We start from the raw sequence: 24,640 nt of genomic DNA on the forward strand, positions 1-24,640 counted from the left end.
TCAGCCCTCTCCTCTACTCCCTGTTCACGCACGACTGCGTGGCCACACGCAGCTCCAACACCATCATCAAGTTTGCTGACGACACGACCGTCATCGGCCTGATCACAGACGGCGACGAGACGGCGTACAGAGAGGAGGTCAGAGCCCTGACATCTTGGTGCCAGGACAACAACCTCCATCTCAACGTCAGCAAAACAAAGGAGCTGATTGTGGACTACAGGAAGAGGCAGAGAGAGGCACACACACCCATCACCATCGACGGGACTCCTGTGGAGAGAGTCAGCAGCTTCAGGTTCCTCGGGGTAAACATCAGTGAGGACCTGACATGGACACATCACACCAGGGTCATATCCAAGACGGCTCGACAGCGGCTCTTCTTCCTCCGCAGGCTGCGGAAGTTCAACATGGACTCCAGGATACTCTGCAACTTCTACAGGTGCACCATCGAGAGTATCCTGACTGGCTGCATCACCGCCTGGTATGGCAGTTGCACCGCCCTCAACCGTAAGACTCTACAGAGGGTGGTGAAAACTGCTCAGCACATCACCAGGACGGAGCTGCCATCCATGGAGGACCTCTACACCCAGCGGTGTAGGAAGAAGGCCGGTAGGATATTAAAGGACCCCCATCACCCCAGCAACAATCTGTTCTGTCTGCTGCCGTCTGGCAGACGGTACCGCAGCATCCGGACCAAGACCACCAGACTCAGAGACAGTTTTATACCACAGGCTATAAGACTACTGAACTCCTGAGCTGTGTGAATGTCTACTCACATCTGTTTATAGTACACACATACATATATATTATACACATCTGCCATACATATCTGTTTATAGTACACATATCTATATATTGTACATATCTGCCATATACATCTGCTATACATAATATATGCATCTGTCCATACCTCCTCATTCAACAGTGTAAAGTATTTAAATACTCTCAATGTATTCCACATATGAATATATTTCACATCCTCAAATCTTTATTGTTAATATTGTAAATATTCTTCTCTCTTTTTGCACTACTTTATTTATCTTTTGCACCATGTATGTTGAGTTGTTGGAGGAGCACGCGACATAAGATTTTCATTGCCAACATATACGCTGTATCTGCTGTGCATATGACCAATAAAACCTTGAAACCTTGAAACCTTGAACCTAAAACCAGGGTTATTAAAGGTGTATTATAACATGACCTGACCATGTCAACTGATGGTTACACTGTTGTTGACCAAATAATGTAAACAAATATATACATAAGAAAAAGTGAAATAATGGATGATTTGCATCCTCATGTAAATAAAATAACCTAATCACATGACCTAAGTTCTTACCCTGCAATGTTTGTGAGCAGTATCATCCTGATCCAGGACTCACCTGTCTAGGCTGCATGCCTGTACTAATATGGATTAGGATCACCTGGTTGACATACAGGAAGAATTGCAAACATAGTTGGAAGAAAAAATGTCCTATTTTAAGTAAACTACAAATAATTAAGTATTGCCATTATGCAAGTCTGCCTAGATGTTTTCAGTCAAAACATCTATGTAATCAATCTTAAATGACAATTCAATTGTATAATTTAATGAGACATTCTTCTCTTGTCAGTGTCTTTAATGAGCAGACATCCTTACAGCTAAGATAAGCCTAATTGAAAGTGACGATAGGTATACGATATTGAGGACCTGAGCCAAGTTGTTGACATCGATCACACTGTATGTTTACATAGACCTGTATAGAGAAATGAAGTTAAAGCAGGTATGTATGCATTGCAACCACTCAGTTAAAACCTGCAGTTGTGCACAGCTGATCACTTATAACATTAGTAACCCATCCATGGCCATGTTATTGAACTGTAGCACATTTCAAGTGCTTTGAAGCAGCAGACTAAGGAGCTTTCTTTGTCCCAACATTTTGACTGAGGGCGCACAGGGACACACGGTAGCCTACAGGGGGAGTGCATTCGATTCGATCGGAGTAATGACGTTTCTTATCAGCCATCCGCACTGCTGTCACAGCTGTGTTTGCCCTGTCTTCGGTCTTTGTCGTGCACATGCGTCCACAAGAAACGTTTACCATGTGTAACAAGAAATCCAGCACACAAATGCATCAATTACGATTCTTTGAATCCCTGCTTCGACTCAAGGAAACCGGGTTACTCAAAGAATGTATGTAAAAAGCTTAAACCGACCCCGTTACTTCCATTAATGTAAACGCACACATTGTTTCTTTAGCCCCATCGGAGTTAACATGGCTCTCCATCCAGACACAGACAACAACACTACTACTAACCAATCAGACCTCTCTCTGTCGCCACCGCGGAAATAAACGACCAATCAGCTGTCAGAGTGCTTCCAGTTATAAGGGCCTGAGGACTAATCAGCTGTCTGTCTGGATCTTCTGGGGAAACCAACAGCCAATCAGCAGTCTGTCTGGTGTACACGGAGTGACAACCTGGCCAATGAGCTGTCTGTCTGGCTGCACGAAGGGGTGAGCGTCTGCCGAGGCCCAATCAGCGGCTCAGTGCTGCCTGCCGGTGCCGGAGACTGGTGGTGAGGAGCCGCTGCAGCGCGTCAGGACCGGACCGTGAACCCGGAGACGGTACACACTGAGGCGAAAAGGAGACACAGGTGAGTCCGAGGATGTGTGCGAGGCCTGGCTCCGGCGGGAGATGTTTTGAAATGGCAGCGGCGGGATTCGTGTTGCGGCAGGACGGCTAGCTGTTGTGTCGTTTTCCTCCCGGTGGATATGCTGACAGACAATAGAGCGGCTTTGCTTTGCTATTTATTGATGCGGGCTGACATGTTGGCGACCAGCAGCCGTCGCCTCGACCTGTTCATTTGCATTTAAAGGTCTGGAGTCGCAGCAAAAACATTATGGGATGTCTTAATCCTGCCCGGCCCGTTTTGTTTTGATAAAAGCTAAAGTGGTAACGGAGATCTCGTGATTACATTGTGATGGGAACGTTGTGCGGAATGCCTCCAATCCGTTTCATTGTTTGATCCGGAGTCTCTAGGGGTTAACTCAGACTGGAGAAAGAGCCTCCGAATACTTGTTAAAGAGCGCCGGGATTATATGAGACGTTTGAATGCGTTTATTGAAGCAGAGCTGCGTAAAGTGGCGGATTAAAACACGCAAGCAGGAGGCCGGGGTCGCTGATGGCTCTCAGCAATTAGGTAGAAAAATTCGAAATGCATCAGCCATTTACGTAGACTCAACTGGCTCCATATGCACCTAAATGGCTGCCTGGCGCCTGACAGCATAAGCAACACTTTACTGTAAGGGCAAGGCGGTATACAGGCGGCTGCTTGTTCCTGATCGGCGGATTAACGGAGGGAGATGTCTACATGACGTTAGAGACCAAATGGAAATCAATATTTAATGTGTGCTGCCTATTATTCTGCAGTATACAGGACCTAATTTTGTGTCTGCTGAGCAGGATTGTTCTCTCCTCTGTTGCTGCACTGCTCCTCAAGATGTACATGAGTCACATGCAGATGGATTCTCATGCATATGACTGCTTGTCTTTGTGTGTGTGTTGCACATTACCGTCAATAGGATGTGCACAGATGGAGGTGGTTATATGAGGTGAAGAGACAGTGTGTTAACTGCCTCCATTATGAAATAATAGTTGCAAGAATGACTCATTTTTAAGTTTTTTGTGAAGAAACATTGTAGTTGTGTATTTACACCAGCTTTGGACCATGGAATACTATTGGTCTGTTGGAATAGAAAGTTGACAGACAGCAGGATAATAGTCACTTTGTGCCAGGTAACCTTACACTTCCCTCTCTGCACTTTGAAACAGCTGTCTGTTCTAAGTCCTGTCTCCTCGGTAGACCAGGCGAAGCACATTTCTAAAACGAGGCATCTCAAAAGAAAGTGTGTTCATACGACACATAGAATTTAGGGACTCAAACCTGTGTGGAAGGACAGCAGCCTTTGGTTGTGAGACACAGTTGGCAGACCTTGATACACTCAGCCCTCCACTCACATAGTGATAGTGGGTCTGCATGAATGAAAGGTCCCTGCTGTTGAGGAGTGTGAATGAGCTGTAGTATTCTCAATGATGGAGTCCTTCCTCTTCCTATTTCCAGCTCAGAGTCCCACACCAGCGGCAGCAGCATACAGATGAACACTGCCATGCTGCCATGACACATTTTTACACTACTTCACCTCCAGAGTGTGGGCTTTGATGAATATGCAATTAGGTTTTGATTGTCCTTTCGCTGCTCCTTATTGAAACAATGCACATTATGATAATATAGTTAATACTGTGTGAAGCAAGACATCAGTTGCTTTTGAGGGATTTTAAGCTGGTTGTGTTAAGATTATGCTGTAAGCTACCATATCTACAAGGTTGATCATTGAGATAATGATAAATCAAGCGATATTTGTTTGTGAACATAAACACGTTATATTAAAGATGACAGTAGACTTGCGATGGTGAACAACATATGTACGCATACACTGTTCCTAAACAAAAATATTGTTGCAGTCAATTTGCAAATGTGCGCTGAGTAAATCAGATGATGTAGTTGTGACTTAGCTGAACATCAAATATTCATGACTAAATATCTCCAAACCCTGACTAGTGAACAGCCACTACATGTTTCCTCTGGGCCATAGAGCTTTAGTCTCCAATTTGAATAAAGCAATCAACATAACATTTTTTTTCCTTCTTTTTGGCATCATCTGAGCAATTTTTATGTACAAACCCAAATTAAAGACTGATGGCTTCTACTCTAAATGTAATGTTTTAGAGGTAATACATTTCCTCATCCAATAATGAATAATGTGATTTATGATGCAGGGTAATGTCAAACACAGCAAATCCTAGAGAATGCTTAAGGTTCAAACGGTGTGTAATGTTGGACATGTACAGGATATACTTGGACAAAGGAGAGTGTCAGAGTGTGCTGACTGGTTGGCCATGGTTCCTCTCCAGGTGCAATTCACCTGGAGAGGGGAGCAGCTCTGTGTTATCAGGAAGTAGCTTGAGATGGGGAGTCCAGTAGGTGTAAACCAGTAAAAAGACTGCACTGAATTTCACAACAGAGCATAATGGCGGGAGCAAACATGCCTCTGTTTTGTGTTTTGCATATTTTATGAGTAAAATGTCCAACTAGGGCAGCAGTAGATTGGTCTGTAGGGACTCTGCTTGGGAACCAGAGGGTTGCGGTTCAGATCCCGAACAGACCACATACGGAGTATGGAATAGTACTTTGAGAGGTTCACCTCCTGGGCACTGCTGAGGTGCCCTTGAGCAATGCACTCCCCGGGCATTGTGTGTATATTAGCTGCCTTCTTTTTCCAATTGTGTGTGTGTGTGTGTGTGTGTGTGTGTGTGTGTGTGTGTGTGTGTGTGTGTGTGTGTGTGTGTGTGTGTGTGTGTGTGTGTGTGTGTGTGTGTGTGTGTGTGTGTGTGTGTGTGTGTGTGTGTGTGTGTGTGTGTGTGTGTGTGATAATCACAATTCCTTTGTAAGTCCCGCAGCAGGGAAATTACAGCGTGACGGCACAAGTGAAATAGCAGGTAAAAAAGCATAAAATAAAGACTAAGCTAACATATTAAATATAGAGAAATAGCACACATTAGTAATACAATAAAGACCAATTGGTACTCACCCATGGCTAAAAATGATTAGCAGCATTGAATTAGCTAAGCGAACATATTAAGGTATGATTATTGGTGGTCAGATGTGTGGCAATTAAAGTGGAAGTCATTTGAATCCTCTACACCTTTTTAAAATTGTACATTTGTGAAATGTAAAATGTTTTGCTACAATTAATAATAGTATGAAAAGATGATGTTATTCTTGCCACCAAGGCCAGAGTGGATAAGGCTTAAAACCAACATTTTTATCAAATCCTCAAACAGCATGTGGATCCTCCAAGGTCAGTATCTGACCCGCATTATATTTAACTGTGATTGGACAAATGGGTAGAAATTAAAGAAGGTCAAGTTTAAAATTTGAATTCCTTTATACGTCCCACAGAGGGGAAATTGACATTTTTACAGCAAACTATAGATAGACGACAAATAAATGAAGTGTAACATGTAGTATGGTGAAAGCTGGATAAGAGAGGTAACATTTTATATATATATATATATACATATACATATACAAGTTATTTACAGATTCTTGTTTGAGTATTAAAATGGTCAAACTAAGAAGGTGTGCTGACATCCCCATCTGTATGATTGGTTGTGTTGGGACTGCAAACAGGCAGCGGGGGTGCAGCCAGGTGGAGGCTTTCAGAACACTCAGCGTTTGGACACGTTCTTCAGGCGGCTGTGGCCAACGAAAACATGGGTTAATTGTTCCAAAAGCTAAACTTTAATCTCGCCAAGCAGGAGAAAAAAATCCCAGATCTCGCTGGCTGCTGTGGTTTTTGTCCTTCTTAAAAGCAGACGGTCGCCAAAAAATGCATCACAACGAAGAAAATAAGGAATTTAAATTGCAAAATGCCAGAAAAGGTGACGTTCCTGGCACCCGTGTTGTGGGTTTGGGGGGGTGGGCTGCAAAAGCTCAGAGGGCATGAGATTAGCTGGTCCACCTTTAATGTGGACAGTCATTTTCTGCCAAAAGACGGTGTTGGGGCCCCTGGGATTCTGTCATGCAGTCAGCTCCTCCTGATTAGGATTTCTCCATTGTTCTTCTTTCAGGAGATTTCTCCCCGTAGAGCGGGCAGCCTCACTGTAAAAATGTGTGTAGAGTGGCTACGAGCTAAAGGCTAACATCTGCTCGGTGTGTTTCTCAGATATCCTAAGATAGAATCGCTCAGGAGCCAAATTGTCCATAGTCTCCTCTTCTCCAAAACACACAGCTGAACGGAAACGTGTATTTGGAGAACGGCTACGCCCCTGGGCCCTGTGTAGTGTAGTGGCACACCCCGTATCACTGTGTACATGGAAACGTGGTGCGTGGATGCACTGTAGGTGGGCTGGCGGGGAGAATGGGTGGGTGTGACGTAGAGCCAGAGCTCCGCCACTCAAGAGATTCCAAAAACTCCAACAGAGTAAGACATCTTCTCTAGCTGATCCAGTGCTATCAGTTTCAGGAATCAGTTTAGCCTTTATAATGAGATTTTGTTAAGATCTTTTATTTTTGTTCGATAATGTTTATCTTGCCTTCTTAAACATTTTAAAAAGTTTTTTTTTGTGTAAATGTCCCAGTCTGATTAATAAAGTAATTCTTAAATGTAGTTGAAAAAATGTTTTGGAAAATACACAGTTCACTTAGACATCAGGGGTTTTTCTGGCCAAAATTAGCCACTTTCCGGTGAAGATACTGCATCAGAATGAAGCGGAAAATAATACTGTCTTCACGTCTTAAAGCTGCTGAGTCATATATTGCACATCAAATAAATCCAGAGTTCTGGTTTTTTTACTACCTCTGCAGAAAAAAGGAGAGTAAAAGAAAGGATATAATTCAGAAATCTCAGTTTACCTTCCTACCTTTATCATATCTAACTTTGTGATTTACACGGATCATCTTAAAGGTTTGCATCAGAGCCCTCAGTATTTGACAGACAGTGAAAACAGAGTCAGTAAGCTTGCATTGTCACCCATATTTTATCATCTTTGCTTATCTTCTGCTGCACATAAATATCACGTTGGACTCTAAAGACACTTGAGGCAGAATTAGAACAGGGCTCAGCAATAGTGGTGCAGGAATGAGTCCTAAAACCCGGAAGTGAGTTAGCATTTTACCTCCCCCCTTTTTTTTTTGTTGACAAAATTGGTAAAGTGAAAACATAGAAAAACTGGTAGATTCAGAAAGGATCTTCATCTTTGAAACCAGAAAAAGACAGTACTTACATATTCTAGGACAATCTCTAGTCTAACAATATAGATATGATATGGATGTATGGCCCAGTCCTGGATGGTGATGATGTATGTATAAAGATTGGCGAGTCATGTTTTGTGCCCTGATACTGTTAAAATCTCGAAGTTGCTTTAAAAGTGTCAGAGCGGTGATCTGGGCTCTGAACTGCATTAGTGCTTGTAGCTTGGATTGGTTGCGCGCACCTCACATGTCATCATCGCATCGTTCAATCATCACTGCAGCGTCTCGCTGTAAGAGTACAAGGAGGCCTCGTGTCTCTTTTTGTCCGTGAGTTTATTCACTTCTGAGACAGGTTACTGTCGTCTGGAACCACGGCAAAACAACAAAGAAGTATGTTAATTATCACTCACACATATACCGTTAGCTCTCCCATAGCATTCCCCCGTCTCTCTCTCTCTAGGAACCTCCCTTCTCCTCACCCAGTGGCGTTTGTATATGTACAAAACTGGTGGGGCACGAACAACTTAGATATATAAAGGCTTGTCTGTACCTTAATACATGGAGTAAAGAGCGCTATCACAAAGCAACACTTAACAACAACAACCGTGATGCCTCAGCATGAACACATCAGACTGTAGGAAAACACAGACACTCGTCACCGTGGTTACAATAGCAATCGATCCATCGATACATAAACTATACTTCCGCTCCCCAAAGCTCCAGTAGATGGTCAACTTCTTTCATGTTCTGTTTGTATTATTTACCGCTGGTGATGTAGTCTAAGCCCTCTCGTCTCCTCTGCATAACTACACTTTTCGCACAGACACCTACGGTCATCAGCTCTGACTTATGAGATGATGTTTCAGTGGGGCTGCGAGCGCTTTGCTCCACTTGTGATTTATTTGTTGCCGCACACATTGAATGAAAAACTACTCTCTTCAATGCGCAGTGTAGTAGAAAAGTCATTTGTTTTCCATCTCATTCATGTGTTTTTATTATCAGAAAGTGAAGTTGTTTATTTGTAAGCTCCAAATCTTAATCTTTCCCTAAATGGCCTTTGTGCCCTGGCATGTGGCCTTTGTGCCCTAAAAAAATTTGTGACACAAAAGGCCAAATGGCTTTGCCCCTAAAATGACAAAATTCCAAGCCTGGTGATCAGGCTAAAGAGCTGTGGTCTGGAAACTCGGCGCTAATTGATCTGTAAGGAGTCCATGAAGCAGGGGGTGTTGTGGGTACTGTAGTACGACAAAGGGCAGTGGGAGTGGGATGCAGTCGGCGTGTGAGAGTGCAGCTGATCAGCAGCAGCGTGCACACCACTGCTGCATTGCTGTGCTGCATCAGGCCAGGTGCTGCACAAGGTCACCCCAGTCCACACAGCGCTCTGTGCACAGACACCGGGGGGGGGGCGGGTCTGCTTCTAAAAACTTCTGTTTAGAAACAAAGTGTTTGCCTTTATATGAGATTGAGTTAAGATATTTTATTTTTGTTCAATAATGTCTATGTTGCCCTCTTAAGTGTAGTTGAAAAAATGTTTTAAAGATACACAATTCACTTAGGCATCAGGAGTTTTTCTAGAAAAATATACTATGAGGGCTCTAACGTCGCTTTTGAAAGACAGCTATTGTACCTCAAACAACAAATAATTCCATAGTTCTGGTTTCTTTACTTCCTCTCCAGGAAAAAGGAGAGTAAAAGAAAGGATGTAATTCAGACTCGTCCACTGGCAGACCGACCGGACATCCATCCCCTATTTATTCTCCGTAAATCCAAAGCTGTCTCTGCCATCTGACCAGACATCTGACACCATCTTCATACTACTGGAGGCATTATACCGTTTCTGACCAACAGAAATATTGTTTTCTGGCATCACATTAATAATTTTATGGGGAAAATCTGCATTTTGGTTAGAGGGTGCAGCACTCCTTTCATCGCGGGCCACATTAACATTATGGTTGTTCTCAAAGGGCCGGTTTGAACTTTAAGACAATATAAATATATAATATATATAAAATAATGTATTAGTACTTTATTACCTCTGCATTGGATAATTATTGGTTTTGATAATAACTTCATCTGAAAGCAGAAGTCTAGGGAAAATATGCAACAATTACAACAATTGTACAATTTATTTAAAAGATGAGTTTGGTAGCATGAACACATAGTTGTGCAATGACATATGATGCATGTAGACACAGAAATGCTGGTTGTGGGTGCACACTTACATTTCTCTGTCTGTTAAATAAATCCCATGAATTTATGACATTAATTAGCCTTATTATTTTTATTAGATCAAGCACTGTTTAAGTATTTATAATTTGAATTTTGTAATATTTTAATAGTCTGAAAGCCAAGACTTGGGAAAACCCCCTGTTCCAGACCCTGGTGTGTCACTTCCACCTGTCACTCATTATTTTCAGGGATGGGGAGTTGTGGTGAGGAGGAACAGAGAGGAGACGGTGATCGTGGAAGTTTTCCTCCTGCCTTCACAAACTTTACACACGTATTTACAAGTATTCATCGTCTGAATATAGAGAAAACTAATTCATAAGCTGCAACTCAAGACCTCATATCTTTCTCAAATCACAAAAGTGGAAATAACCGTGATGCAAGTTTATTTTTAAAATATAAACCCATGTGTCTCTCTGAATGAGCCGTGCGACACCGGACTGACTAACAGAGTGGGTCGTTCTGTGAGGAAGCAGCCGTCTGTTGGTTCTGGTTCCACTGTTTCTTGTCTCGGTTGCTGAAGCAGACTTTGCTCCGTGTTTGGTGTGGCTGTGCCGCTGTAACTCTGTCACTGACTGCCTCACTCGACAGTGACTGAAGTCGCTTCAGTGCGCATGTCACAAAACGAGAGGAATCGTGGGACATGTAGTTTATGGGCAACAAGCTTCTGTAAAGCGACGTGTAGCCGTATAATAAACGTATTATATTCTTTGAAAACTCTAGCGGGCCACATAAAATGGGTTTGGGGGCCAGATTTGGCCCGCGGGCCTTGAGTTTCAAATCTATGGTTTAGACAAAACCCTGAAACTACTGCGTCAGGCATTTATATTTAGATCCAGAAAAATATGATATTTGTTTTCTAATTTAATACAGTCAATGCAATAATTGAAAACATAATCAGTGGTCACTCCAAATGACCTCATATTCTCAAAACTCAATAGGTGTATGTTAGGGTAGGGGTGCACACTGTGAAGTCATACACCCAGCACTCATAGCTGGAAAGGTCTAATAAGCCATATATAGAATACATCATAAAGCACTCAACTAAAGGTAAAGGCTGCTTCGACCACTGATGGAGGATGTTTTTGTTGATGCCCTCTGACTCTAAAACCCCCCCCTTTTTATACGAGTAGATTTGTGCTCAAAAGAAGGCTACATAGAAAATGACAAGCTTGATCATATGTGTCAAACTCAGAACCTGCGGATCACCCAACTCGTCTTATGTGGCCCTTGAAGGCTTTCAAAGAATGTCATTTGCTTACCATACAATTTACGGAGTCCCTAAACTACATGTCCCACAATGCATCTTCATTTGTCAGCTGCGCAATTGAAGCGTCTGACTATCAGCCAGTTCCTGCAGAACTCTATCCGTTGTTAAAAAATCAAAAACATCCATGAAAAGAAAAGCTGATGCAGAGGGAGGGCCATTTAATGAGAGATTGGGAGATGGGCACATGTTGGTGCTCCATGGAGACAGGCCGGCATGTCTTCTTTGCCACCAGGATGTGGCAGTGCAAGAAGAATACTATTTACCACAGCAGATCAACGCCTAACAAGGTGAATGCTAACCTGAGCCACTAAGAAAGCGACAAAAACTCCTAAAGGCCGCCTGCATTCTGTACATGAGGGGCCCCGCTCTGTCGGATGGTGCTTACGGCTCATTTCCAGATTCACATGGATTAATGTCAAACTCATGCAATGGTCATTTTGGAGTTTTTGATGATTTTAAACAATTGAATTGGCTTTGTGACACTCTTCTAAACATATTTAGACGACACATTCATTTGTTTTAGCTTGTAAATGCATGTCCGCTTGAAATAATGATAGAAAGGCTTTTTAGTGTGAAACAAACTGGAATCCCTTTACCTTACATTTGTCTTAAGATACAAATGATATACAAAGTATTGCTTCACGGATAGGACAAGTATATTATTTAGTCTACAAAAATGGCAACATAGTTTGAGTCTGTTCTTTTTTTAAATGATAATTCTTAAAACCGGCTGTATTGTTCTCAACCATGATGGTTAGCTACACAGCATTTTGAATTTAGTGTGAGGATATTAACAATAATCCCGAAAATGAAAACTATGGTGCAATCTATACCATCCCATCCCTACCATCTGGGTATATTTTGGCAGGCTTCCAGGAAGTTAGCGTTGCAAGGACTTACCATTGTATTTTTTATATTGCAGAATATAAGATCTTTGGCAAATACACGTTTATGATTCTTATAAGCAGGATAATGTTCGCATATTGACACCACTCCATGTTTTGTTTTTTTTAAAGCTTGCAATATCCAGAAACAAAGCTAACGTTTGGCTATAAACAATCCCATTTGCATGACTGCGCCTCACCCCCGCTAAGCTAAAGGTGGCTAATGTTGGGCGTGATGACGACTACTTTAGTTTAATCACGTGTAAACGACCACTGTTTTATGACGCATAGATGTTGAATTCGGAACAAAGCAACCTGGAGTGGGTAAAATGCTAATTGCCATATTTAGGACTCATTCCTGCACCACTGTATTACACACTTCCGGCTCTCGGTCAGCAGGCTTCTCTGATGTACTGAACTCAGACCAGCGTTGACAGTCGGAGCTCGCTGCACCATGGTCTGTTAGCATTAGCTGCTAGTTGTACTTGGACAGTGGGTAAAGTGATTCCGGGGTTGCGGTGCAATTGTCAGTATATGTTAGGAAGGTTCCTAATGGAGTGGAATGACCCAGAAGAACCTCAGTGGCCGCCATGATAAGAGCTGTTGGAATTCTCTAGCTGATAGGAAAGGAGCTCTGAAACTTCCTTTATAACCTCCTTTAGCTTAGGGAACACTGGACCTTCCTTTAGGAAAGGAAAGGAGAAAATGCTGTCCCACAATGCCTTGCTGCTGCAATATTTACCGTGACACAACATTCAGGCCTGTTCACGGAAACAGCCGATGGTGACGGAGAAATGCGTTTCATGAAAGTTACGTTCTTAAGTGCTTTGTTTTGAACGTTCAGCACTATATTAATCAAAAGGAGAAATATGAACCGAAGTTTTAGCTGAAATGATCAAATAAAGTCCAGGTTTCTCAGTGTTTGTCACAAGCATAAATTTCACTTTTGTTTTTTTATTTCAATTCCAACCTTTGTAATGAAGAAGATATGTCTCTCTGTTGTCCTCGTTCATAAAGCATAAAACAACACCATCAGTGAGCACGGTGCCCCTTTTCCACCAAACCGGATCCGGTTCAAGATCCAATCTTTTGCCTTTCTGGTTCTAACCTGTAGCACCCCTTTTGTTTCCACCGCTCAGAGTCCGAGTGGAGCTCAAGTGGAGCTCAAGTGGAGCTGCGTCTTTCAGTCTGAATTGACGCTGTTTGGCATCACAACGCTGTTATGAAAGTGTCTCTGGCATTAGACAGGTGATGTTAGCATAGCAAGCGAGGTTACTCTCACTATCTTCACTACTCTGCTATCCTATTGTGGCATAAGCCGTTTTCTACACTCATATTTTACAGGCGCAGTTTTCGTTCTGATTTTTTTACCTCTGATGGCAGCCTGTGTCAGAGGTGGGACCAAGTCACTGTTTGGCAAGTCCCAAGTAAGTCCCAAGTCTCAGCAGTCAAGTCCAAGTCAAGTCCCAAGTAAAGACAGAGAAGGGCAAGTCGAGTCCAAGTCCAAGTAACACCAAAGCCAAGTCGAGTCCAAGTCCAAGTCCCAAGCTTCTTCGAGTCCTGAACAAGTCATCATGTACTCTTCACTTAATAATGCCATTATCAGACTAACGATCACACAATTTCAACATATCAACCTAATCTTCAGTATTTTTTTATACATACAGATTAAACTATGCATATATTTTATATATCTGTATATACGCATGTGCCCAAAGACCTTCAAAGTATTGTGTGTGAATGGTGGGTTAGAAATGTATGAGCACGGAAGGCACCACTGTCATCCTAAAGTTGGTAAAGCGCCTTGACTAGTGAGGCATGGACTGTGTGGATGCATGTAACTGGCATTGATGCTTCAGTGGATGCCAGTTACAGTAGGTCAACATTTTGCTTAAATCACAAAGAAACCTAATATTTCAATAAAACAATGTTTAATCTGCATAACAATTAAGCAGCATGACTACACACAATGAAAGGTGCTGGGGGTAGGCGCTTGAGAGACAGACAGACAGAGAGAGAGACAGAGTACACCTCCCTAATCTTAGTTATTTGTGTACATACCTGCAAACTCAGAAGGGCTGAAAAAGGTGACAAACTAAACCGTTGTAGGGGGGTCTGGGGGGTCTGGGGGCATCCCCCCCCACCCCCCCAGCCTTTGTACACGTTGCCTAGCAACGTCGCACATGCGCATTATATCCTGCTCCGCTCCGAGTTATAGTAGTAGGCTATTCATGGGAAACGCATGAACAGCACGTTAAGATCTCGGCCAAGTCGTAATTAAAAGCAGTTCTTCATTATTTAAGTTAAGCGGCGGTAACGCCAGTGTTAAACAAGGTGTTAAACACGCAAATGCCGGTTGGTGTGCGTACGGTACTGAGTGTTTATCGGTCCACAGCCGTAATGAACGTGTCGCATTGGTCCATATGTAATGCGCACGTTCTGTTGTTCCCATTGGCATAGAGCTATTGAACATTAATTTTAACAAAGGATACGGATAACATATCGCCCACGGCAGTTTTGTCATTGTATGTATAGCCTATATTTGTATTACGCTATCATCATTCAACATGTAGAATGAACGTGTTATCTATAGAGTCGATTTACATAGATAATTCACAACCATGAACCTAATCTGGATCTTAAACCTGCCAATTGCAACTGAGAGAGACGCAGACCAGACGGACAGCTCTCGACTAGGCTTCCCTTCCGTGGCACAATTGCATCTTTTCCGTAGATGAAATCCGGGGAAATCGTGAATATTAATGAGGGGAAACCCGGGGATTATCCAATCACGCTGGTTAGGTCCCTGATCCAATCCAAAAAGGCCAAAATCCACCACATGATTGCATTGCTCGCACTTGCCTGCCAGCTCTCTCACTTTGCGGTCTTTGGGGCTTCGCAGGTTCGCATTGCAGGGAAGGATGTCCATGATCAGGAAATTTAGCTTTTGACTCGAGGCATGTCAAGTCATTACAAGTAAAAGAGGCAAAGTCCGAGTCAAGTCTCGAGTTAATAGTATTCAATTCCAAGTCGAGTCGCAAGTCATGCCGAATTTGATCAAGTCAAGTCTGAAGTCATTAAAATCATGACTCGAGTCTGACTCGAGTCCAAGTCATGTGACTCGAGTCCACATGTCTGGCCTGTGTAGCCCATGTATTGATTCCATCAGATAGCTGCAATAATACAAAACAACAGGAGAACGTCTGCCTGCTGTTCCCAATGATCAATAACAGTGAACGGATGATGATTAAAGTAAGGTAAAATAAACAGCATCACACTGAGCCTGGTTAGTGCTGCCTGACTTTATAAAGTGTGTGTTTATAAGTGTGTGGTTGCGTTGTCGTCACTTTGCTCAGCGATACTGCTTGTTACAATTTGTACTCGCTGTACTCGTCATGAACTGTTATTGCTCAGGTTAATCCCCCCCCCTCCGAAATATTGTGACGTATTGGATCTTGGATCTGGCCGGGCAGCCAAGCGGGGCCAGAAAGATCCGGTTTTTATTTTTAACTATTCCTTAACCCTGTGACGTTTCACACAGAGGTCGAGGTATAGAGCAGAGGAGAAGACGATAGGAGCTGATTTTTAGACAATTCCACCTTACCCAAGGCATGTTTAGTGTCCTCTGAATGCATACAATCATAGATAAGGCCAGGAAGGCCTGTCCAAATGGGTAGCTGGGTAAGTAAAAGTGCATTGAAAACACTCAAGCAAGTACAGTGTGTTGGAAAAAAGCACACCCCCTCCTTTTCATTGTTTAACTTTTTACACGTCACACGTCTCCTGTGATGTGTCTCTAAAAATAGCATGTGTAACATTTGCTCCATATGTAAACTAACACCAGCATCCAGCACTGATGCATTCGTCCCTGAAATACCCAGAATGCAGTGCTGTCGGGCATTAGGAGTGTTGGTGTGTAGTGATTCTCCTGACTGCCACATTTTAAGATGTCGGTCTACCTCTGCGTGCCTCGCTCTGACTCAGTGTCTCATGTTCCCGCTGCTTTTCTCTTTTCTTCTCTCCCTCTGGTTTGGCTGGTGAGCAGCGTCTGCCCCACCCTGTGGTCTGAAGTTCTGCTCTCAGTCTTTTCTTGTCATGGTGCCAGCTCTGAGAGGAAGATATTTTCCTCTTTCTGCTGTGAAAACACCGGACTGCTCCTCCTCCTCACCTCCCACCCCGGCTCTCTCCCTCTTGACTGTCTTACTGTGTAACGTCCCGACCACTAACGGCTACATATTCACAGATTATTCCATATCCTGAGGTTACAAACCGGCTCAGACTGGCTCAATGCCTTTTTTTTTTTTTACTGAGCAAAAATAAATAAATAAATGAAAAACAGAGTATTACGTCTGTTCCTTTTTAAAGCAACATGACCCTCATTTGCAGCACAAGTGAAACAGTGTACAGGACTCGCACAACTCTGTTTACTGACAATAAGGGATTTCTGTTGACATAAATGTAAATATTTTCCTAGAATTTCACCTCAGTGTATGTGTGGGCGATATCACACGAACAATCGGTAATTCTATCTGTAAAGATACAGTAATTGTCCTGTAAATGCAATTAAGAAATGGTATAAAACAACCATACATCGTCTAATGTATTTAGTTTTATTTGGAATTCCAAAATGGACTGCTTCACAAATAACAAAACCGTATAATAACAACAATTCAGAATAAGAAAGCTTTAAGTTTCTTGAGGACAATTGTTAAGGTAAACACGGGCAAATACCTGCCGTTATTCAGTGTTTGTAATATGTAAAAATGACAAATTTGTATGTTAGAATATAGCAGAACGAACTGCACATTCACCACTTCACTTGTTGTTTTGGTGGCAGAGAGTGAAGATGTGAGGCAGCTGGCTCTTTGTTGGTGGACAAATCAGTACCGTCATATTGCCCAGTCCTAAATTATGGGATAAAAAAACACCATTTCAATCTTAGTTGGTATTTTTTTTCAAAGGTACATTCAATAAGTTGTGAAAATCAAAACACTTTTTAATTTTTCTCCTTTTACCCAATGGGATCGCAGTACTCCACCTGAATGCTTCACGATAAATAGACCATTGTGTTTTCATGCAGTAGGCCCAACGCGTCGGTAATATGTTTTATAAATGTATTGATAAATCATTGTCGCTAGCCTCCGGGCTGACCCCCGTCACTTGAATCGACAGGCTTGTCCCCCTGTGGCCTGTGGAGTTGTAGCATTAGTTCAGTGTGCTGAGGGTTCACTATGGTCCTCCTTCAAGCGGAGGGTCGGTGGTTCGATTCCTAGCCCCTGCAGTCTACATGTTGGGCAAGATAACTTACCCCAAAAGTTTACTGTGTGGCCTCTGTATAAACATATGTCAATGCTGACTTGTATGTAGAAGCACTTCGACCAACTAAAACGATGCACACAAAGCTATGACATTCCTGCCCCTCAGCGTCACACACTCTCCCTATCGATCACACACTTGGCAACATACTCTTTATAAATGAAACTCTCCATTGTATTTATGATTGTTGCTAGCCTCAGGGCTAACCCCTACCTCTTTGATCAGCAGGATTCAGGCCCTCACCCACTGGCCAACATGGCGCTGCTAACACCCCCCCACTAACAGCGGAGTGTTTAGGAAGAAGAAGCTCTTGGACTGTCATGGGACTTCCTTTAATGCGTCTCGTAGAGATGAGATGTATCCATGTTTTCACCTTAGTTCTTTGAATTTGGATCCTTTATTGTTGAAATGATATATCTAATGAGTTTGTTGTTCTGTTACACCTGTATCAAGTCATTGATAAAGTAACTCTAAAGCGGGCATCACCAAAAGGCGGACCGCTCAGAGACCGTGGCGCTCATTGAAAGTGTGAAACACCACTATGAGAGAAAGCACAACGTTTTGGACCAATCATACCTACTCAAGTCTGGACTGAGGTCACAGGAAATAAGCAGATTTTAACACCTGGCAGGAAAAGCTAGAGTTACATTTTCCCACAAAAAAAAAGTGGGGAGTGGGATATAAAGGGGACAGAAAGAGAAACTGTCAAACTGTTAAGATGTGTTGACACTGACATATTCTAAAATAGTCGGAGACTGTTAAGACAAGATGTGGAACAGGTAAAGAAAAAGGGAGACTCAAACTACTGCTACACTTTATTTTACTAAGATTAAGCACTTTATTTCAACATGCATCACTCTCCAAAAGCTGTTTTATATATTTCATTTTAAATGCAGCCCCAGAAGAACATTAAAGATATCCAGAGGTTCAAGTTGAAATGATTCTAACTTTTGAGCGTTCAGCGACTGTGGTTACTATTGCCTCTCAGTATCACCGAGCGATTGATAGACTGGTTTTCCAGTTGGACGCGTGCGCTCTCTAATGTTGAGGAAGTTCTTGCGGATGGCAACACGGTCAAAACCTGTTTGCTCATCACAGCCCGAATCCCTCACACTGTACCGGCGAGGTCACTGAAATAACCCGTTGCACCGTTACGCCATCCAATGTTCAAAATAATACAAAACCTATAACTGGCTGTAAGCGCGTCAATTTGAGCCGTGCTTGGCGCCATGGGTAGCGCAGGCACAGAGCAGTTTTACCCCTTAGCGGGTATATGTAGTTTAAGTTTCCTAGAATCTGAGGCGCTGTCGACGAAGCACAGTTATGATTTAGTTTTTTTTAAGCTGACCCGGTCTTTAAAATGTAGGATTGGTTTGTGTCTGATATATTAGATATTGAGGAATCAGAATGCCAGCTGATAATGTGCGCCTGTGGAGTGTGTTGGTATGAGATGCATCCTCCACACTGTTCCTTCTCCATGCTCTTTGTCTCCAACCGCACACTCACCCCTCCTCCTCCCCTTTGCCCCCTTTTGCCTCCCCCCCTTCCCCTCACATCAGTACCCTCACACACGCACATGCACACCCCCGCCCTCAGGCGACAGAAGAACAGGAATTGATTAGTGGCACGGCTTAAAAATAGACGACTGGTTGTCATAGCAACGCCCACAATGAGCTGTTGTCTAGTTTAATAACGAGCAGAGGTGTGTGTGTGTGTGTGTCCGTGTGTGTGTGTGTGTGTGTGTCCATGTGTGTCCGTGTGTGTGTGTGTGACGCTGCGCTCCTGATGTACGGAGTCAACGCCACAACACACACCATCTGACGGAGCTGCCCACGAGCATCCACCAATTACAACTGTGTTGCTATGAGCTCCATCCTGATTGGCCTCATTACTGTCAGGAGCCGGCCATATGCAAACGTTGCTCATATCCTGTGTGTGTGTGTGTGTGTTGGTTAATGTGTTTCTGTGTGTGTTATACTTAGACATACAGTTAGTGTGTGTGAACTGTACCTCTTTTTTTTTTACCACTGCGCTAAACATAACAATCTTTTAGAAAAAGCACAATTGAACCATTCCATCAGTGTTCTGTGTCTGTGTTGGAGTCGTTTATGCAAGTCTTTCTCTTCCCTTCTTTTCGGTTGAATTGTGGATAAATTGTATCCATCAACACCTTACTCTTCATTTGATGCTTGAATCTTAAAACCCTAAAAAAAATCTAGAAACCCTGTCAGCTTGGTGGACTATAAAACATTTCCAGACAATCCTTATGATCGAGTTATTTCATAACGAGTTGTTTCTTGTCGTAATGATGCAAGGTGCCTTTTGAGTGGCGCTTCCATCAGAAAAGCTAACTGATGCAGGGTTGTGTGTACCTGCCTCGCCAGAACAAATGCTAAAGAAAGTATGAGGACAGAGAAAAACTTTAGACTCCCACCCAGGGCCCCAGCTGGCCACTTTTCCCACTCCACTGGATTTTTACCAAAGGAAGACCCTAATAAGTTATTAAAAGCATCATTTGCAGCAATTAAGAAACGTGGTGTTTGCAAACTAAACACTTTGTTGTATTACAAGGCAAATCCAGGATTGGAACTCAATTATGTCTTTTGGGATGTGATTTGCATATAGTAGACCACAGTGGCGAACCGTGTCTATCACAACTGGACCTGCTGTCCCCCCACGCCCATTGGCTACAAATCAATATATGATTGGTTGATCAAATTGTCAATCCAAACGTACGCTCTCATTCAGTGTAAGGGCCAGGGCATTCTATCAAGGATATAGAATTCCCTGGTTGAAGGTTATTCCTCCCAGAGACCCAGAAAAATATCTGATTGGTTCCATTTCTTTCCTAACACAAAACCACTCAAATGCGTACTGCATGGACCGAGAAAGACAAACAAATCAATGGAACATTGAAATATTACAGATCAACAACACAGATACCATTCATTTGTTCATTTTATTTACATTTGATTTGTATAATTGATTCGATTTTTTTATCTGAGGGTTCCAGAGTACTCTCTGAATACCTTAAAGGCCCTGACGGTTCACCAATGGTAGACCACCTATACGGTATGGAACAAAGCCTTCCTCCTACCAGGCTGCAGCAAGGTTACAGGTCAGCAAGGATATTAACGATGCAATTTAACTTGGTTTGCTTCTATTTTCTCTCTGATTTCGAATTATACATAAAAGTACTTGCATAGAACCAACAAATCGATTATTTATCAGTCTAAAAATACTAAAACTACAAGACATGGTCGAATATAAAACTATTCAAATTCTGTTCAAAGCCGCAAATCAACAACTGCCTCACAGTATCCAGGGACTGTTCAGTGAGACGAACACATGCTGAGAGGAAACTGCTTATTCAAAAGACCACCTGTACGAACCAACTCCAAACTTCATGACAGCGCAAGGTGTTAGTGTGTGGAACAACTGTAGTGATGAGCTGGAATACTGTGCAACTTTATTTAAACAAAAATATAATAATCAGTAACCCAATTGTAAATGGTTATGAGCAGCACCGATGATTTCTGGATTATTCTTGTCTTGGACGATTTTAGTTGACCTTGAAAAATGATTTGATTATTTGTTTGATTGTGTGTTATACCTTGTAAAATAATCTTTGTCAACATGTTCAACAAATTGACAATGTATTACCAGTGTTTATAGGATACCTGGTTGCGTGCTCAGCGGAAAAAGGTAACGTCACACACTCGAAAACGTAGTGTCGCCAGATAGATTCATCAGAAATCAGAAATCCTATTTCCGTCCACACAGAGGGGACATTTACTTTGTTACAACTGCAAAGGCACATGCCAGATGAAAGGCAGAAAAATAATGATCAAATAAATATGCAAGCACAGAGAAATAAAATATAAATATGTTTCTTTGATAAGTTAGGACGAGTATTGACAAAAGTAGAGCAACAGCTATGTGAAATAAAGATGTTCTTTAAGTTATTACTTTCTTTTCATACATATTCATACAAAATGAAATAGTTTTTTAGCCAATAATCCATTTTAACAATAAAACATTTAAAAAATAATAATAATCAAATACAGAACAGAACCCCCCCCCCCCCCCCCCCAGTCAACAAGACAGTCAACACCCTTAACAAATACAGTCAAAAACATTTAAAGACTTCACCTTTCAAAATCGTACGTGAAATAAAGAAACCTTTAAGAGAAACACACATGGGGACTTTTCAGGTCTTAACTTTATTTCCATTTATATTTAGCAACTTATTCGGACCATCAGAGGAAGATAAGAAATATATTTCTAAATACGTTCAATCAAAATGTATTCATAGTGAGCGGCTGACAGCGGGGGGGCTCCTTCCTTCCCTCTCAGGGGCAGCCAGTAGGATGTATATAAGAGTAAGACGCTTTTAGATTCTTGTCAAAAGAAAGTGATTCATTTACAGTTTTGTATAAATATGCACATGCTCTACAGCGCAGGAGGCCATGACATCTTTTAGTAGGCCGGCCCAGAATTAGCATCCCTAGGCTCCATCGACCAAAACAATGGGATTTTTCCATCGTTATATTTACAGTTGACTCTAAGACAAGGAAACCAAAATTGGTAAAAATGCTTTTCCTGGGTTTTAGAACTCATTTCTGCAACACTGCTGGCCAACATGGCTTGTGCTTCTTTACACATGCAACAGCACAGTCCATCTGGATGATGTAATGGGCAGAGTTGGGGGTTACAGTAATAAGATTACGCTTGTCTGTAGTGTAACTGTTGGTTCAGCAGTAATTGCAGTACAGTTACTAAGCCTGAAATGATCTGGTTACTTGCGTTACTTTGAGGTCTTCAACCATTTGCAGGAGGACGGAAAAATAAAAAATAAATCAAATGTCCCTTCCCGTCGCTCACGCTACACTCAGAGTTCATGGCTGAGGAGACGGAGCAGAGGTAAAGAGGCTTGTTGCACCATACATGGTGGAGGAAAGTGCTAACTGTCATAAACAATTCAAATGAAGATTCAGAAATGTTTTGTTAGCAGACTACTCAAATGAACCAAAAATGGGTGTACAGTACCTAGCTGCTGTTTTAGTCTTATTTTGTGCTATTTGTTTACCTTAAATAAAATATGGAAATGTGATGATTATGGTAATGATAATATTAGTAATTAGAATTATGATAGCTATTATCATGATTATCTTACTTATCATAGTGTATTTAAAAATAGGATGAGAAATGATACTGTCTTGGTACCACTTTACAATAAGATTACCCTTATAAAGGGTTTAATAGTTTGTAATTCGTTTATTAATTAGGTTGTTAACACTTCATTAATAAGCTTTTGTAAGACAAGAGATAAACAAAACATCAAGATGGATGGAGGAGGGGAATCAGATCAGTGAACGACAGATACCAAGGAAGCTGGCTGATGACAAGATGAAGTAAGCTAGGCAGCCAATATAAGGATTAGACATCCTGCCAAATAGTGAGCCTGTGTTGATGTAAGAAATCTATGTTTGAACTGGTTTATAAATGGTTCTTCATGATTAATAAAGTGTTTACAACCTAAAGTATAACCTAATTATAAACCCTTTTAAAGTCTTGTCATCTGAACATGGACATGTAGGAATTTATTTTTGCCCTTTTTATTTCCTTTTCACCCTGGAAACTGGTTGTATGTATATATAACGTTTTGCGTTTGTATTTAATTACTGATTTACCTAATATTCTTTATCCTGCAACTGGGTGAGTAATGGGGGGGCTACTTTCTGTCGAAGCTACGCTTTCTGCCCTCCCGCTTATACTCATTTTGTTTGTTTTTCGGATTCATAAATCGCCATCTTTCCGAAACATATTGAGCAAGATACAGGTAAGGGGGGGGCGCGGTCAGACAGGAAAACGTTTGAAGATCCCTGGACCAGAGCTCTGAGGTCTTCTGTTCAGTACAGTCCTGATTAGATCAAGGGTTTGTGCTGATCTGGGCATAAATTAAGTTTAACTTTATATTGTGATTTGTCTATGATTCATGGTGCATCCCAGGTGATGTTACAGAGTAATCCAAACTTAATGTAACCTATTACTTTCAGCAGTGAGTCATTAAGTAAAGTAAGGCATTCCTTTTTTGAAAGTGACCCGTAATGTGTAATGCATTACTTTTTTAGTAACTACCCCACGCCAGAGATGGCAAAAGTACACACATCCTTTATTCAAGTAAAAGTGCAGATACTCATGTTTAAAAACACTCAGGTAAAAGTAGAAGTACTGACTTCTTTACTCAAGTAAAAGTAAAGAAGTATAGGCTTCAAAGTGTACTCAATAAAAAGTACAGATAACTACCAACTGTTTTATAGTTTACCTGGTATATGGACCTCACTTTATATTAAAAGAACCTCAAAGATCTTCCATTTCAAATTGTAATAATGTCATTGTTAACTAATGAATGTTTCAATGCTGAACAACCACCATTTAGAACACAAGCAAAGAAAACCAAAGTGAGGACAGGGACAAAAACCAAAAGTTTCTGGGCTGATAATAGTGATCATCCGTGTGGCCATGGGTGAGGGAGATGAATATATCTCCGCTGCACTCTGTCTTTTCACTAAGTTCACCCCCTTTCTCCGCCTCTTCTGCCCTTACGTCCGCCGTTATTCTGCTAGCTGTGGTTCTGGTACTGGTTGCTTCCGGTTGAGAGTATAATGGGAATAGACTTGAGTTCTCATTGGTCCCTCTTCTTTAGAGAAGACCAGAAAATGATGGATACACGGACAGTGCTAAAATCACAGAACAGGTTTTTGTGTTAAAAAATGTAAGAAGTAAAAGTAAAAAGTCGTCAGAAAAATAGGTAGTGAAGTAAAGTACGGACACCAGAAAAACGTAATTACGTACAGTAACAAAGTATTTGTACTCCACTACTTCCCACCTCTAGTAAAGGGAGCAGTGTATTTCTACCTAGACATAAACAATCAATCGGTGTACCTGTGATCACAGCCGCAGTGCTACAAACCGTTCAGCCGTGTTTTTGTTAAACATTTGAAATGCATGAATCGGTTCTACACCTGGTCCCCCCCCCCCCCCCCCCCCCAACAGCCTCAGGGCTTGGAATCTGGTACAGCCATTAGGCTTTACAGTAATGAAATCCCCCCAGACCCTAAAACCATTTGATCAATACTGCTGTGCATA

At 41.9% G+C, this 24,640-nt stretch overlaps 1 protein-coding gene across 2 annotated transcripts in view; it reads left to right on the forward strand.

The window, feature by feature from the left end:
* The first annotated feature begins 2,440 nt into the window (after positions 1-2,440).
* Positions 2,441-24,640, forward strand: part of gatad2b (GATA zinc finger domain containing 2B) — a 47,760-nt gene continuing 25,560 nt past the window's right edge. Inside the window, exon 1 of one of the 2 annotated variants that reach the window (XM_063898790.1) lies at positions 2,441-2,632. The gene's annotated coding sequence lies outside the window, so the exon portion shown is untranslated. The remainder of the gene's footprint in view (positions 2,633-24,640) is intronic. The other variant, XM_063898791.1, reaches the window with a different exon arrangement.

Source organism: Eleginops maclovinus, chromosome 13 (genome assembly GCF_036324505.1).
Source record: "Eleginops maclovinus isolate JMC-PN-2008 ecotype Puerto Natales chromosome 13, JC_Emac_rtc_rv5, whole genome shotgun sequence".
NCBI lineage: Eukaryota > Metazoa > Chordata > Actinopteri > Perciformes > Eleginopidae > Eleginops > Eleginops maclovinus.